Here is a 17,940-nt window from a genome sequence, read left to right on the forward strand (position 1 = left end):
TGGTCCTCTGCTGGCCAGGGAGAAAGATGTGGGTGGGGACATCTGAAGGAAAAGAAATATGTCAGCTTCATCTCCAGGTAGGGCTGAGAGAGATTCCTGCCTGAAACCTTGGAGTGCTTCTGCCAGTCAGTGTAGAAAAAGCTGAGCTCGAAGGACCATTGGCTCGATTTGGTATAAGACAACTTCCTATCTTGGATGCTCTGCAACGGGGAAGTAAACAAAGGGAAGCACGAACTTTTCTGTCTGTTTATATGTTTGTGGGTGGCTCATGCTGAATTGGCTGTCATTGGGAAGGTGGCCAACATAGCGCAGGAGGCTCCAGTGATGAAATTGCAACCATCAAGTAAAAACTCTGACTGAGGCAGTGAACCCACCCTTAACACACACGCAGAAATTCAGAAAGTTGCCTGCAAGTTTTATTTGACAATGGCAGGAAAAACAACCCCCCAAGCCAAACCAGATCACCCCCAATTAATGGAGAAACAAGACATGAAGTTTCTGATGTGTGGAGCTCAGTCTAACTGGGTTTGCTCATAAGTCCTGTCTGTTTTAGTGGGACTTACTGCTGGATAAGCCGGCACATAAATGCAGCCAAAGGGAGGTGGGAGAAGAGAGTTGGCTGGGAGGGAGGGAGTGCTTTATTTCCTGGCAGAGTTTTATACACTTATGATCTCTTCAGCCATTCAGTTCGAACCCCCTGACAAAAAGCAACAACATAGGCAGGAATCAGAGGCAATTACTTTGAGCACTAACATTCATTCAGCTTATTAAAAAAAAAAAGCCGATATAAGGTCAACACTCTGAAATAGGCAGAGAGGTCACAGGAGAAGAGATCAAATATGTTGATCACTCTTGCCTCAGTAATAAGCTTCTTCTGTTATTTATTCCCGTGCCTTCAGCACATATTGGAGAGCTATGTACTTTCAAGTGGAGTATGTTCTCTGGAGGCGGTACGGCAGAAGTGTGCTACTTGCTTACCCCTTCTAAATGAGATGTAACAAACACTGGTGATGTTAAACATAACTCTCTATAACTGCACTACAATTTAATGTATTGGGAAGACACTTTTGCTGCAAATGGAGCATTTGTCTTCTGAATCCTGGCTTCTGTTGCACAGACTTGTTTGAGGCTTCCATGTTTCCAGCAAGGCTCGTGCCCCTTTAAAAACTGCATGCAGAAATTCAACAGGTGTCACTCACCATCAATGCATTTCATACTACAAAGAGTCATAGAATGAATTTCTGCCACAGGACCCTGCCAAAAAACAGTTTTGTGCTGTATTGTTTTTTTTTTTCCAAGTGTGAACTATTGCCCACATACCCTTCACTTTAAGCATATTCCAGTGGAGATGAGTGCCACACCCCATAGTCGAATTCAACTGGAATTAACCGTCCAGGGGTCCTTTATCTTTACCCTTTACCATCCTTCAAACCATACAAGGGAACTTCTTTTGTTTAGCAATCTGGCCAGCATTTGCTTGAAACCTCTATATCAAAGTTGATATAGTTAAGCCATTTTGCTTCTTGTTCTCTCCAAACAACATGTCTGCTATTTTGTCTTTCTCATCTCTACTTAGACTATAAATAGTTCCTACATGAATAAAGCCTTTGAATGCCAGAAACTGCAAGTGATAGAGTTGGCTCAGTCGGTAGAACATAAGACACCTATTCTCACTGTTGTGGGTTCAAGCCTCATATTGAAGATTCCTTCATTGCAAGGGATTGGACTAGATGACCCTCATGGTCCTTTCCAACTCTATGATTCTATTATACTTCTATGATTCCAAGCTAATTAACCCAAACTGCAAGGTCTGGTAACAATTTGTTCATTAGTGGTGCTCTTTGAGACCTAGAATAACTTATATGCTGCAAATAAAAGGGGGCCAAAATTAAATGTGCTCCGCATTTACCCATGGTTTCAATAGACACATTGTTTAGTGATGTGATGCTCAAGACCACTGAATTTTTTTTTTAAAAAAAAAACTATTAGAAATGTTGCTACTTGTTGTTTGTAGGATAAAAGTTTTCCTTTCTTTGAGCTTTGGGCCTGATTTGTATTTCAATAAATCACTAGATTAGTGGGGATTGAAGTAGGAATCCTTTGAAAACATTGAAACAAAAAAGGGGAAGCACATTCCCCTTTCATCACCGCCTTTCAAAACCCACTTGTTTTATTTTTGATATGTTGTCCTTTGTTCTTAGAATGCCTAGGTCATCATTTGATGCTTGACAGAAAATATTCTGCTCTTCCCTGATAACTTCAACAGTGCAATAGCTACAATTGCGAATAAGATTTCAAATAGGTTTCTGTGTAAAGCATATGGGGCATTATTGCACACTTGGAGCCTGGACTCTCACTGGTCCTTGAACTATCTCAAAATCTCAGACCCACGTTAACATGTGCTGATTTGATTAAGATATGAAGTTGCAAGGTAAAGCTTTATAAATGGCATTTGGAGGATAGCTGTGTGGGGAAATACAAAAAAAAGCAACCCCTGTCCCCAAGTGTCTTTAAGCACTTGACAATTATTCTTTATTAAGTTAATATGATCTATTCAGACATAGGACCAGATCCATTAAAAACTGAATAGGAGTAAAAAAAAAACCCAAAACCAAAACCTGGGTAAAGTTTTCCCAAAGGCTGTTTTACTGGATTACAAATCTATTGTGGTTAGCAGGGCCAATCCAAGTCTTTGTAGCATAAGATGAACGACAATATGGCGTCACTGAGGAGTTAAATATTACTTCAGTGCTAGCAATGGAACAGTGTTTTACACTACACCTAAGAAACATAGGCAACCTTAGGGCATGCTAAGCAGGCCATGTGGCTTACTTTGTTTTCCAACACCTGTAAACAGCGGTGGAGGAAGCTGTTCTGGTGCCTGGGGCGGCGTGCCCAGGGGCGGCACACACCGCCCATAGGGGCAGGGCACACCGCGGGGCCTCCGGATTCTGCCTGCCTCCTCCCACTCAGCCGCCTTACAGCTGAAGGGGAGGCAGTGGGCGGACCGTTTGCACAGCGCAGAGCCTGCGCGTGCCCAAGCCACCACGTCTTTCCCAGGAGAGATGCGTGGCTTGGGCATGCTGCAGGCCCCCGGGGTGAGTGCCACCTGGCATTTTGCCATTCCCCTTTGTGATGACACCTGGGGCAGTCCGCACCTACCGTACCCCTCTTCCTCTGCCCCTGCATGTAAATCCAGGACTGTCCATAGCTGTCAACCTTTTCCTTTTTTTAAGGGCAATTCCCTTATTCTGAATAGGATTCCTCGCAAGAAAAGGGAAACGTTGACAGCTATGAGGACTGTCCCTAGAAAATGGGGACACTTGGAGGGTCTAATATTTTTTGACTCTGAAGATAGTTCAGCCTTACAAGCCTGCTATTACAGGAAATAAGGACAAACTCTGCCCAAAATTATTGTTGTTGTTGTTGTTGTTGTTGTTGTTGTTGTTGTTGTTGTAGTTGTTGTTTAGTTTTCAATGGACAAAGTCAACAGAAATTATGACTGCCTAGCAGCGCTACTTCTTCCTAACTATACTTCCTCACCTGACATGTGGTAATAAGAGTAATCTCACCGAGTTGTAAAGACGAATGAGTTGAGAATTGTAAAGCAATTTGTGCATTCCAAATATGATCTTAATGAATGATATAAGGCACCGAAAGAGGACCTTGTGCTGGGTGAGACCACGAGATATCACAATGTAATTAATGACATTAATACCAGTCAGAAAAAGTGTGTAATGATGTTCAGACATTTTAAGTGGAGATGTCCATTTGTAAAAGATGAGGTAGATCAGTGGCTCAGCGATCACAGAGATTAGTTATAATACTAAAGATATATGACCATACCTCTACTCATCTATCAGCTGAACATAACATTTAACTCACAAAGTGAAACTCTCTGCATAGATTAGTGAAACGATTTATCGCACTTTAGTTTCCTAGTTTTCCTGTATTTTTTCCTTGGAACAGGCCTAAAAGCTATATTGATATCAAACTAATCCACACATAAATTTTTCCAAGGTATGTTTTAAGCACACACATGAAAATATAAAGTTTGATCAATCCGTGGGTTTGCTGTTGTCATTGCAAATTAGTGTAATCAGACACATGCCTGCAGTTGACCGTGTTGTGTATGAAAAGACATGAATTGTCACTAAAATGCACAGAAAAATACATTTTTTAAATCCTGGGAGTTCTTACAAACAAGGCAGCCAACTGAATTAAGCAATGCAGACTGTTTCAATAAAGAAATCAGAAAAAATACTATCTTGAGTTCTCAGCACTCTTTTTGTTATTCGAATATTTGTAGACCATATGATTTAAGAAAGAAAATTATGCAGGAATAGAAAAAAATAGCATAATTGAAAAAGAGCAGAAGAAACAGCTGTCTTTCAGCTACTCTTGGTTCAGAAGAACAAAGAGACTTCTAAGTTCCTTTGTAGTTAGCCTCTCTCTGGAAATCTGGTTTGTTCCGAAGAAGAAGAAGAAGAAGAAGAAGAGCAAGTCACTTTCTGGTATGGGTTTTTGCCAGGAAATAACTTGTCTGGCCTTGGGTACTATACACCTTAACTTGCTGGTGAGGGGACACAGACAATCGCCTGCTCCACTTTTGCCACGACATTTGATAGCAGAATAAGCTATGTGTTCACACTTAAAGCAGCTACTGCCTGGCAACAACTGTAGGCTACATGGAAATTTTTCTGAAAAATTTCCCAAACAAGTGGTCTCGGTACCCACCTGTTTGTAAAGGTTTTACTGTAATTGTTCTTCATTAAAACAATTAAGCATGCTAAAGTCATCTATCTACGTAAAGAACCCATAAATGTATACTTACACTGCATTCTTCTTGCCAGCGCCAGACCATAATTATAAATAATTTAGAAGACCACATTATAAAACTTGTCAACCTGGTAAAAATGTATGTAATATGAAACTTTAAAAAAATGATTTTGGTTGTTTTATCTATAAAATCTCCATTGGCAACTCCCAATTGAATTTTAACAAATCCTCTCCTTATTCGTGCCTTCCTCACCGACAATATTTTGAATTAGTGATGATGGGTGGAGTTCGGAGCTTTATTTCTGAAAAGGTGCACAAGGATTGCATTTGGCAAATAGGTGCTTAACATTCAAATCTTACATTTCACCAATAGGTCACAAGATTTATTTGTTTGCTTATTGTGAAAAAATGAAAGGTCAGGTTTCAAAGGCAAAAACTTTGAAAGTTTTTGACACTTAATTGTCAGTTCAATCCTATACATGTCTGCTGAGAAATAAATCCTATTTAATGGGGCTTACTCACTGAAGAATGGGTATAGGATTCCACCTTTAGTTTTGAAATTTGCTGAATGCTCATTGTGTTTGTGGCAGCGGAATCATTCCAGCTCTACTTTAGTTTGGAACTTGATGTTGCTGGAGATTCATGACTACTTGATGTTACTAGAGAGTCAAGGTACTTGACAGTACTGGAGATTCATGGTTACTTCCCAAAACATAGTAACAAGGGGTGTTGTGAGCTCTGCCTTGCCCCTCTCCCTCTCTGTCCTGGTATGCAGCAGGAATGCAGGTGATCTGAGTGAGGTGAATGCCCCACCCACCCACTGCCCAATACTGTAAATACAGAAACTCTGTATTTTCTTTTCCTCTCTGCCCCCCACCAACAAAGTGCAGCAAAAGAGCATGTGAAATGATATAATAATAATAATAATAATAATAATAATAATAACAACAACAACAACAACAACAACAACAACAACAACAACAACAACATTTCTATACCAGCCAACTGCAAATCACAGCGTGATTTACGATCTGAAATACAATACACAATTTAAAAACAGAATACATACCATAAAGGAAAGGGGACTCCTGACCATTAGGTCCAGTCGCGGATGACTATGGGGATGTGGCGCTCATCTCACTTTATTGGCTGAGGAAGCCAGTGTACAGCTTCCAGGTCATGTGGCCAGCATGACTAAGCCGCTTCTGGCGAACCAGAGCAGCGCACGGAAACGCCGTTTACCTTCCCGCCGGAGCGGTACCTATGCTTTTGAACTACTAGGTGGGCAGAAGCTGGGACCAAACAACAGGAGCTCTCTCTCTCTGAGCTCATTCTGTACACCCACTTGGAAGGAGTGGGCGAGGGAAGGGAAGGACGCTGTTCTATCTCTGGCTTGGTGTACAGGCAAGGAACAGCATGACTGACTAGGATGCTCTAGAGGTTGACTGCAAAGCCCTCTGCGGTGGTGTGGGCTTTGGCAGGTGCCCAATGATGCCTGCTTCTAATACTGACCAAGGTTCCAAGGTTCCCTTCTGCTGTTTGGCTGCCAGTGAAAAGAAGCAGGGATTGCGAACCCAGAGTGTGACAATGTTCTGAGTCTGATACATGTTTGGTTTTACAGTGGTGCCTCTAGTTATGAACTTAATTCATTCCGGAGGTCCGTTCTTAACCTGAAACTGTTCTTAACTACAGGCGTGCTTTCGCTAATGGGACCTCTTGCTGCCGCTGCGCCGCCGGCACACAATTTCTGTTCTCATCCTGGGGCAAAGTTCTCAACTCGAAGTAACTCTTCCAGGTTAGCAGAGTTTGTAACCTGAAGGGTTTGTAACCTGAGGTGTTTGTAACTCGAGGTACCACTGTACTTGACAGAGGAGTGGGAAGAGACACAGGGCAGTAGTGGCCATATATCTCCTGTAATTTTCTGTATTTGTTACACTTATAGTCCACCTTTCATCCAAGGTGCTCAGGATGTATACATGGTCTCCCTGTCCCGTCCCCCCCCCAAAAAAAATTCCTCACATCCACCTAGTAAGGTCACCCAGCTTCATGGTAAGTGGGCATTTGAACTCTGGACAGCCTAGTTTGGATCTTAGATGCAGACAGGGCTGGCCCAAGATATTTTGCTGCCTAAGGCAAAGGATAATATGGCGCCCCCTGTCTCCCTTCCATGTATGTAAGCCAACAAAACTAGAAGCTGAACCATAGATGAACAGCAGCGGCAGGCTATTTTAGGGAGTACCACTCTACACCTCCCAGCAATTGCCACCTGAGGCACCTGCCTCACTCTGCCTAATGGTATGGCCAGCTCTGGATGTTGAGGCCACTGGCATGGTGAGGCCAAGTTACAGTGCAGTGAATTGTGTCTCTCTTGCCCGTATTACAGTATCCTGTAGCATTTTAAATAGAGTGTCTAAAGCAGTTTTAGATCTAGGGTGGGTAAGCCTAAGCATTTTGATCTCTGTAAATATTAGGTCACTAAATATTGACTCTTCTTCCAGTGCATCGTTCATACATGCTAATCAGCACCATTTCTAGTGACAGTCTGGGCTTTTTCCTAATTATTTAAAAGTCTTCTAGTGTGGAGAACAGCCCTTGGGTTTTCATTGTTCAATCATTTGTAGGACGCTTCTTCTTTGATGAATTGCAAAGACCGAAAAATAGAGTTCAACCATCCACTTCTGTCCCCAGGAAAATTGGATGGTATTTTTTTTTTTTTAGTACTACATGATTATGAATCTTTACCTTGCATACCATTTCTGTGTCCCAGTTATAGGTTTAAATCTTAGCATAATCACGGATGCAAATCTTTCAGCAGAGGGCTTGCCACTAGCTAATGTGGCTGTGATCTTTGAAATCCGTATTTCTGTGGCACCAAGTATGAAAGCTTTGCACATCAAAAGACTAACAGCGGATTTCCATTCAGCACAGATTTCATAGCTGGAAGTCTCTTTCGGAATGTGCAAGCAGGACCACAATAACAATCCATATGATTATATGGCTTATCATTCAAAACTGCTGTGTTAAAGAACGGGCCAAAAATGAAAAAGAAGAAGAAGAAGAAGAAGAAGAAGAATAAAAAAGCACCAACTCCCGTAGGACTATTACATCTACATATGTAACAAAAGGTCAGTTTGGGCATATGGATTGATCAAGACACATTCCTTTTAAAAAAGAGGACCCTGTAAAATCACATTTTGACCCTGATAGCTAATTTCTATGGTCTACTAAGATGACTATAGCTGCGCCATTAATTACACCAGTACATTTTAGTTGGCAACTGAGGTTACTGAGCACCATCCAGCTGCAAATGTACTAAGAATGATATAAGAATAATAAATGTCATATGTGCAACAAACCCAGTCTCCCATACTGACACTGATCATAGCAACCAACTGCGCCAGAACAAATTCTCAGCAGGTAAGCATGGAAAACACAAGTCACCATGCAGCAATTATTATAATTTATTTATTCAATTTCTATACCACCCTATACCTGAACGTCTCTTGTTTAGCTAAAAACAATTAACTTGGGCAATGCACACCTCAGCGGTTAATCTGGCTTTTGAGTCCATGAATGCTTATTAGCCAGGGTCCACAGGCATCTTGGAGCTTCTTCCAAAAAACCTGCATTTTCTCCCAAACCACTTTCACTCTGACTTTAAAACTGTTGTGTATAATGGAAACATTTACTGGGAGTGGTCCTAAATCTCTGCCATCAGCAGGGCAACTTCCTACCTGCAGTTTGGGATCATTTCACTACTCTAATTGCTTGCTCTACTCACCTGCACCTTATTGGCTGGGGGGGGGGGAAATGGCAGTGCAGTCTCCGCTTCCTCCCATCCCTCATAGCAAGCCAGATTGTGGTGGGAGCAACTTCTTCATCTCCATCTACCTCTTTGATTTTTTTTTTACCCTCCCCCAGCAAGATCAGGATGGGCCTGGGCTAAAGAGAAGCTGAACATAAGAAGAGTCTCTGGATCAGGCCCATGGATCAGGCCAGCATCCTGTTCTCAAAGTGGCCAACCAGACACCTGTGGGATTCAAGCATGTACTACACTTTAACCACTACAGCATACTGGTTGGGATTGACAATGCAACGTCACTAATCACTTCATTGCCCATCTTTGAAGGGGAGAAATTGTGCCTGCAAGTATTGGCATGAGGAACCAGGCACATTCATTATGATTGTATCCTCTGCATGGCAGAAGGGAGGAAGGCACCCACTTCTCAGTGAAGAATATTGCCCTAGGTAATGTATGAACTAAGACTGAGTTGTCTGGGGGAAAGGAACATAACCATTCACTTAGCACCAATAAAAAAAAAGAAAGATGGAGAGGTATTGTGAACAGGCCAGTACAAAAGTTGTAATATGCTATTTCATATAAAACTATCTGATCTCCTGGCAGTTGTCTTCAGAAGCCTTTCTCTCTCTCCAGGTACTGCTCATAAAACCAGGGGTCATCATCTTTCTGTCTTAGTTCCGGAAATCCTTGGAAATCCTTGTCTATGTATATTTCCCCCTAGCTTATAGCTCTACTGTTTTCTTGCATGGTGAACTTCAAAGCTTTTGACGTATGGTTCCCCCTTCCCCTTTTTTTATTTCAGATGGCCTGGATTGCTTTTACTCTCTGAATATATTTCCTGGTTTTGAATTCTGTACAGAGTTTGATTTGTCTGATTTCAGCAACATTGCACTCAAATGTCACCTCTCATCCTGTCACTAAGTAATCAGGATGCAGAAAGGACAAATAGGTTGCTTGGCACTTTGGTTACAGGAAGAAATGAAGTTTGCTGTTCCCTCCAGCACCACCGAGGTTGAATTGAAGTTAATTCTACCCTATGTCTGGAGTTCATTTCAGGAAATGATTCTGCTTTGGTTCCCTTTTCCCATTCTGCATGCGTACTTAGCATCTGACCCTGCGATGACTTGTTCAGTTTTCTGATCTGGCCATGTGATTTTAACAACCATCTCAGAAAGCAATATATATATATATATATATATATATATATATATATATATATATATATATATATACAGTACTGCTTTCTGTAAATTCTCAGTGCACTTCAAATCCACAATCCCAATAGCTAGAAGAATTCTGTAAAGTGGGGGAGTATTATTATTCTCAGAGTTATATGGGGCAGGGCTGAGAATGCTATTGAATGTGATTTACTTAAAGCCACACAATGAGGACACAGAATTGCAGAGTTGCAACATCACTAACCCCCTGCAAAGCAGGAATTGATGTAATGGAACTGAGGTTTGAGCCCAGACCAGTCAACTATCAGTGACTGCACTTCATTTACTATGGGCAAGTGTGCAGTGTGGCATTTGGGTATGAAAGTGCTTAACTATGAAACTAACTGGATAGCCTTGAATGAAACACCAACACACAATCTAACTATTCACAGAATTGTCCACTCAAGTGAGATAACCCTAAAGTAATTTTGTAAACTGAAAAGCTCAACAGAAGCATTATATAATGGCCCCCATTTCTTGCCCTATCTCTGTTGCACAGATTTGTGAAAAATGAGGTTCCAGCTCAAAGGGTGCCTCACATTCAGACATTTCTTCATTTGGGGGGGGGGCATTTGATACGTTTCATAACTTGCTTTTATGCACATCCGACCAAGATGTGAAACACTCTCTCAGCTTAGAGCTGCAAATCTAAGCAGATGAGCTATGTGATTTGGTAAAGGACTTCATTTCTTTGCTAACTGGCGTAGATTTTGTCATATTAAACAGCTTAAACTGCTCATAAATAGTAATAAAATATATATTGGCTTTGATGGCAGAAGATTAGACTGTAATAATGTGTCCTTTCAGATCATCTGATCATATTAATAAACCCACCCACCCTTTTGGGGGGGGTGTCTTACTGTGCTTTGTGTGTCGTCATATTTTATTTTAATTATGAGTGGAGCCTCAAAGACTGGACATCTGAGAAGGCCTGGAAATGGTGTGTGTGTGTGTGTTTCGTGCCTCCTGTAACTGTCATCAAAAACATTTTAGATTGTCATGGATGACCACACATGTATTAAAGATACAGATTGCTTTGAATCACTCTTTCTTGTGTTTGCAGGTGTCTTCCTCTTTCAAGGCCGCTGTACAAACACAGCTAGAGAAAGTGAACATCAATCTTTATGAGCCTGCTGCCCTCCAGTCATTTTGGAATAACATTCCCTTCCACGACTGCTGGTTGGGGCTGATGGGCATCGTAATCTGGTGTAAATAGAAAACACGCTGATTGTGAAGTTATGTTTCTTGTTGACTCATCTTCTGGCAGTTGCAATATCGGGGGGGGGGGAATCACAAACATAAAAAATTTAGCTTCTCATTCGCCATAATTCACTGCACTCTGTTTCACATATCACCTCAATGTGCGTTAAAAGGCGATGTGTCTACAGACTTTGCTTGAACACTGACACTAAAGAACACAGGAAAGGCAACTGTTCTCTGTTCAGACCTTGGCAAAGCAAGCGGAAGAAACATTTTTTCAAATATTTTGCTTTAAGCCTGGTATGTGCCTGTAGGACCAAGTCTACATACATAATTCCAAATACTGGTGTGTGGAATTTTAAGCAGTTTCTTATAAAGCTCTGCAGCTTACTGGGAATCCTCTTTTGAATCTATTGCTTTACTCTGTATGCATGCAGGCTGGCGGAGGGTTCAGGGAATATTATAGACATCTGATCCACTATGTCCTCCGTAGTAATATGAAGAGACACAGCCTGGTCCCACGGATGATATGGCAGTAAGTCCCATGGAATTTAATGGATCTCGCTTCCAAGTGAATGTGCACACAACTGTAGCTTTAAACTAGAACTGCTGTAGAAAGTAAACAAATGATTATTGGACACATGCCTGATAATATGGTGCCCAGATGCCTGATCCAATGCAGATGCAGGCCACAATTCAGCCAGGGGAGGCTGGTCCATGGTGAACGGGGCACTGCCCCCCCACCTGTCTGCTCTCAGCCAGGCCCCATCTGCCTGCTTTCTTACTTACAACCGGTGCAGATGGGTAGCAATGCCTCCCAGCTTCCTTCTCCTTTGTTTCAGTGTCACCCTTGTAGAACTTGACAGGCATGGAATTCTGTACACTTCAATGCATGTTTGCTCAGAGCAACACCAACTGAGCTGAAAAGGGTTTACCCCCAAGTAACTGTCCATATGATTGCAGTTTAACTCTGTCTTGGTTTGTGGCCCTAGTTCTAATTCTATGGTTCTAGTTTTTGCCAGTTTATATTTGATTTTTGAAAGAACAATAATAGATTTGCAGTTTTTGTGTTTTTGTTGTTGTTGTAATGCCTTTGGTTTTAGCTTTCCAGTACCAAGTAAACCTAGGGATGTGGGTGGCGCTGTGGGTTAAACCACAGAGCCTAGGGCTTGTCGATCAGAAGGTCGGTGGTTCAAATCTCCGCGATGGGTTAGCTCCTGTTGCTCGGCCCCTGCTCCTGCCAACCTAGCAGTTCAAAGAACATCAAAGTGCAAGTAGATAAATAGGTACCGCTCCGGCGGGAAGGTAAACAGCGTTTCCGTTCTCTGCTCTGGTTTGCCAGAAGCGGCTTAGTCATGCTGGCCACATGAACCGGAAGCTGTACGCCAGCTCCCTCGGTCAATAAAAAGAGATGAGCACTGCAACCCCAGAGTCGTTTGTGACTGGACCTAATGGTCAGGGGTCCCTTTACCCTTTACCTTACCAAGTAAACATTAGGATGAACCTGGATGGCCACATTATACCCTCAGATTTCAAAGTTTGTGAGATGGCTGATTCTTTTTCTGGCATCCAGTAAGAAAGAGAAGACCTTGGAAAATTCCTATATATGTAATATTATCTAGCCAGTAGGCTAGATTTTGTCCCCAAGCCAAGAACAATACAATAATTAGGGCTAAATGTGGGAAGATTGAAGACAGGCAAAAGGAAGTTCTTCCTCACACAGCACATGGTTAACTATGGAATTCATGACCACGAGATGTCTTTAAAAGAAGATTAGACAAATTCACGAGGGATAAGCTATCAGTGGCTACTAGTAGTTGTGATGGATAATATACTTCCTACACCGCTAGAGGAAAGATACATGGGTGCCTGTTGCTGTGGAACAACAGTGACAGAGTGCTGTTGCACTTACGTCCTGGTTGGCCACAGCTCTGCTACTGGGCTATGGTCCTTTTTGTACATTCCTCAAACAAGGTCAATCTTCTTTGTATAGGAAAGGAGCAAATGGTGCAGGGACTTGCTGTTGTTGTTCAGTCATTCAGTCGTGTCCGACTCTTTGTGACCCCATGGACCAGAGCACGCCAGGCACCCCTATCCTCCACTGTCTCCCGCAGTTTGGCCAAACTCATGCCAGTCGCTTTGAGAACACTGTCCAACCATCTCATCTTCTGTCGTCCCCTTCTCCTTGTGCCCTCCATCTTTCCCAACATCAGGGTCTTTTCTAGGGAGTCTTCTCTTCTCATGAGGTGGCCAAAATACTGGAGCCTCAACTTCAGAATCTGTCCTTCCAGGGTGCACTCAGGGCTGATTTCTTTAAGGATGGATAAGTTTGATCTTTTTGCAGTCCATGGGACTCTCAAGAGTCTCCTCCAGCACCATAATTCAAAAGCATCAATTCTTCGGCGATCAGTCTTCTTTATGGTCCAGCTCTCACTTCCATACATTACTACTGGGAAAACCATAGCTTTAACAATATGGACCTTTGTTGGCAAGGTGGTGTCTCTGCTTTTTAAGATGCGGTCTAGTTTGTCATTGCTTTCCTCCCAAGAAGCAGGCGTCTTTTAATTTCGTGACTTGTAGAGGTACTTATATGGTACATTTGTTTCCTTGAAATGGACTGATCTGTTCCCAGTGTATAGGCTGGAGTTTGGGGGTGGGGTGGGAATCAGTGGTTAAGGGAGGGACAGTGAAAATGAGAGAGCCTGAGCCAATGAGGGAAACAAAAACAGTTTTTGGAAATGTAGATACAGTATGTATAAGACAGAAAGGAATTGTGCCGCCAATTGTCTGAAATGACATTGAAATTATCCCACAGTAATTCTCCTGTCTTTTCAAGAGTCTTTGAGTGTTCCAGGTGGGATTCTGAGGTTGATTCCTATTGGGATAGTTTAATTATGTGTTGCTAATTATCTTTGAATCATATTTATTTGACTTTAATGAATCTACAGGAAGTCCCAAATTGCTAGATTAATTTCCCTGAATTCAAACTTTCACCTTTGTTGTTTGTTTTTATTCAACTAAGACTCGTAGATGATAGAAACCAGTTATTCAATAGCGGTTATGAGAGGAGGTGGGAATTAATGTATCACTGAAAACATCGCATCTGGTCGTTTTCAATGGTTCTTCTCAACACTGCAATATGGAGAAACAATACTAAATCTAATCTGCATAGATTAGAAACAATGAATGAAGCATAATCTTTAGACTTTCATGAAATAGAGGCTTTGTACTAAAAATTGTATTGTAAGGACCCTCCTTTTGGCCCAAAGGGAGGAACATATAGAAACTCAGAGACTCAGTCCTCCCTCATACTGCAGAGGAGGCTTGGTAAGTCCTTTACACCTACTGTATATTAGCAGATATGACTTGTGTGGAGGCCCTACATTTGCTTTCAGTGAGATGGGACTTTCAGGGAGAAGTGAGGTGGTGAGGAGGTTGAGGTGGTGCAAACACACTGGTGCAATCAATCTGGTGTTCCTGCCAGTGTGTTTGCACTGCACCAACCTCTCCATCCCCCCCCCTACTCACCCTGCTGGTAAGCAACAGAAAAATCACCTGCCGGAAAGCTAGTATAGCAACTTTGCCCAACCAGTGAGCTTCTTCAGATAGGTAGGCTGGGACTCTGCTCATCACCGAGTTCTCTACAGTATCATTCTGCACTCCCTTCACCTCCCAGTGCTCCCTTCTATTGATTCTCCACTACTTTTACTTTCAGTTATAAGTGAGTAAAGTTTATGTAGATAAGAAAGCTTTGGGGTATTACAAATGGTTCACTATTTTATTTATGTATTTATTTATTCACTGGTTTACTTTGAGATGTAGGCTGTGGGCCAGTTTTTATGATTGCTATTGTATGATGGTGTTAATTTTTATGTTGGAACCTACCTTTTTTGCTTTTAAATTATTGGTAGAAATGTATTAAATAATCAGCAAAAACATTAGATAGAAGTTTTTATTTCACATGGAGTTCCATCTGTTGAGCTTTGTTTGTGTCATGTGATGAACATAAGAAGTGCCTGCTAGATTGGGCCACTGGCCCACCAAGTCTAGGATCCTGTTCCCACAGAGGCCAATCAGATGCCTCTGGGAAATGCTTAGTAACATAGCTATAGCAGTGTTGTTCTGAAATTAGAAAGGCATGGCCAAACTTCTTATGGTCCATTCTTTCTCATTCTCCTCATTCAGGAAGTACTAGATCCTCCCTCCTGTGATGAGCTCAGGAACCTGTTCTAGTGCTACCAACCATCAGAAATGAGCTGAAATAGTTGGAGACACACTTCAAAAGGTGGTTGGGTGGCTGAGATCAGAAGCATCAAAACAATATCCTTGATCCCTGAAAGTAATTTTTTTATTTTTTATTTTGTTTTGACTATGGCAGTCCAACACGGCTACCTACCTGTAACTGAGACTATGTTCTCTTTTCTGTAATGGCAAGTGAAGCATCCAGGGAAAATGACTAGGATGCTCTGGAGAAGAGAAGAGACTTCATTCCTTCTGAATTGAGAAAAATATCTCATTTTCTCTTGTAAACCTTCTCTCTCTCTTTTTTTTAACCCTCAGTAGGAGGGGAAAAAATATCCAACCCAGCAGCTGACAAATGGCATGAATAATTCATTCCGTCTAATTTCACACCATTTCAGCTTCATTGCTGCCTTGTAATTAACACGTGTAGATTATTTAAGGAAGAGAGAAAATTGCTTTTAAATGCAGGTAGAAGGGTAGGTTGAATAGCCCCTTGGAATAATGCATAATGATACCTTCTGTGGGGATCTGCTATGCTGATTAAGCTTCCTGTGGCCACCTTCTACCCAAGAAGAAAAGCTTCTTTGTTTGGAAAGACAAGTAATGACAACGCTAAAAGAGAGCAAGAAAGGTCTTGGTTTTATGGTGATTTAAAAAAAAATAAAAGCCTAGTTTTTCCACTTCAGGAGCCTGCCATAATAGCAGAATCAAAATCCGTTTCAATCAATGCTTCCGATTCCTCCCCTGCCCCAATAAATCTCGTCAGTTTTTGAAGCCGACAATTGAATTTAACATTGAGATTGGCTATTTACTCCATTCCATCACAACAGAAGGAATTACTTTTGGATCAGAGTAAGACATAGGTCAGTTCAGGAATAATTTCACACAGCAGGGTGGTTGGGTGGGTGGGGGGATCTCTTGTTAAAACTAGCGTCACCTTAGCTGAAAACCTTTTTTTACCTCAGCTACTGCATAGCCAATTACCCCCCCCTTCTCCACTTTTGTACGTACAACGGGCAACACAACTAGACATCTCCTTTCCAGAATCCTCCCTCCAGTGTGAGTCTTCGGTTTGTCAAAACAACTTTGAATTCTAATTCTACCTGCCAAAGTGTTTACAATCTCCCTGAACTGGGTGTCATTTGTGCATTTGACAGGAATACTCTGTGCTCCTCTAAGACATTAATAAAAATGCAGAATAGCACAAGATCCCAAAGTATCACCTCCATCCTTGCTATCTTTGTTCCTCGTTTGCCATTAATCCATTTATCCATGCTAAATGAATATTTTTACCTAACACATTTATGAAGTAGAATTCTCTGCCCCCCTTCAAATATCCCCCCATGTCTTGCCCATCTCAATAGTCCCTCCCCCATTTTCACTGCAGAAAAGGTGGGGGTGGTAAGAGCTGTTTTTTAAAAAAATCCATGCAGGTTTATACCCATCTATGTACTAAACCCAGGGCTGGCCCATACATGAGGTGGAGTGAAGCAGCTGCCTCAGTCTGCAGAAACCTCTGAGGCAGCTCCCTCACAGCTATCCTGCATGCCCCACCACCTCTGCCAGTGGTGGAGAAGCAGCACATGCATTGGTTACAGGGAACCAGGCAGAGGGACTTCTTGGTAGTGGCGCCTGCCCTGTGGAACGCCCTCCCATCAGATGTCAAGGAAATAAACAACTATCTGACTTTTAGAAGACATCTGAAGGCAACCCTGTTTAGGGAAGTTTTTAATGTTTGATGTTTTATCGTGTTTTTGATATTCTGTTGGGAGCCGCCCAGAGTGGCTGAGGAAACCCAGCCAGGTGGACAGGGTATAGATAAATTATCATATCATCATCATCATCATCATTGGCATCAATTTTCAATGAGAGTGCATGAGAACTCACAAGAGTTTGTTGAGATCTCACTGGAACCAGCCAATACCACTGATTCATGCCGCCACCATGCAAACTAGCAAAGGGATGCTTGGGTAGCAGTGGTACACACGGGGGCGTAGCAAGGTAAATTGGTACCCGGGGGCAAAAAAAAAATTGTCACACCCCCCTCCCCGGCATGGGAAGGTCGGGTGGTACCCGGTGCAGAAAATTTCTTGTCAACCCCCCACTGATCCCCCCCCTGCCGCAAAAATGGTTTTACGTTATTTCATATTTTCTTACAAAGGAATAATAACAAGTAAGAATAAAAAAAACTTTTATTTATATCCCACCCTCCCCGGCCAAAGTCAGGCTCAGGGTGGTTAACACCAGATACTTAACATTGGTATAAAATCAGACAATAATTAAATTACCTCCTAAAAACATCTCAAAATCAAATTAAAGTCTAATTAGATGGCTTTGCACAGGGTTAGGGTTGGGAACAGTAAGTGTTCTCTGAACTGAAATTTCAGCCTTCATGACATAGGAAAACAGCAAAGTGAACAGCTCTTTTGGTTGAGGAGGGTCAAGATATTAACCGATATGCATGAAATTTCATATATAGCTGTATAATCCCCTAGTATAGTAAGATAAGACCTTCGGAGCAGGCATTTAAAAAAAAAATTCAAAAAAAAATTCAAAAAAAATTGTTCCTTGATGATTTGTCACCCCCTCCATTATGGAACCCGGGGCGGCCCCCCCTTGCTACGCCCCTGGGTATATAGCAGGGCGTGGTGAAATGGGACATGCTGCCCTTAACCCAACCTGAATTTCATTCAACCCTAT

Source organism: Lacerta agilis, chromosome 2, assembly GCF_009819535.1.
Source record: "Lacerta agilis isolate rLacAgi1 chromosome 2, rLacAgi1.pri, whole genome shotgun sequence".
NCBI lineage: Eukaryota > Metazoa > Chordata > Lepidosauria > Squamata > Lacertidae > Lacerta > Lacerta agilis.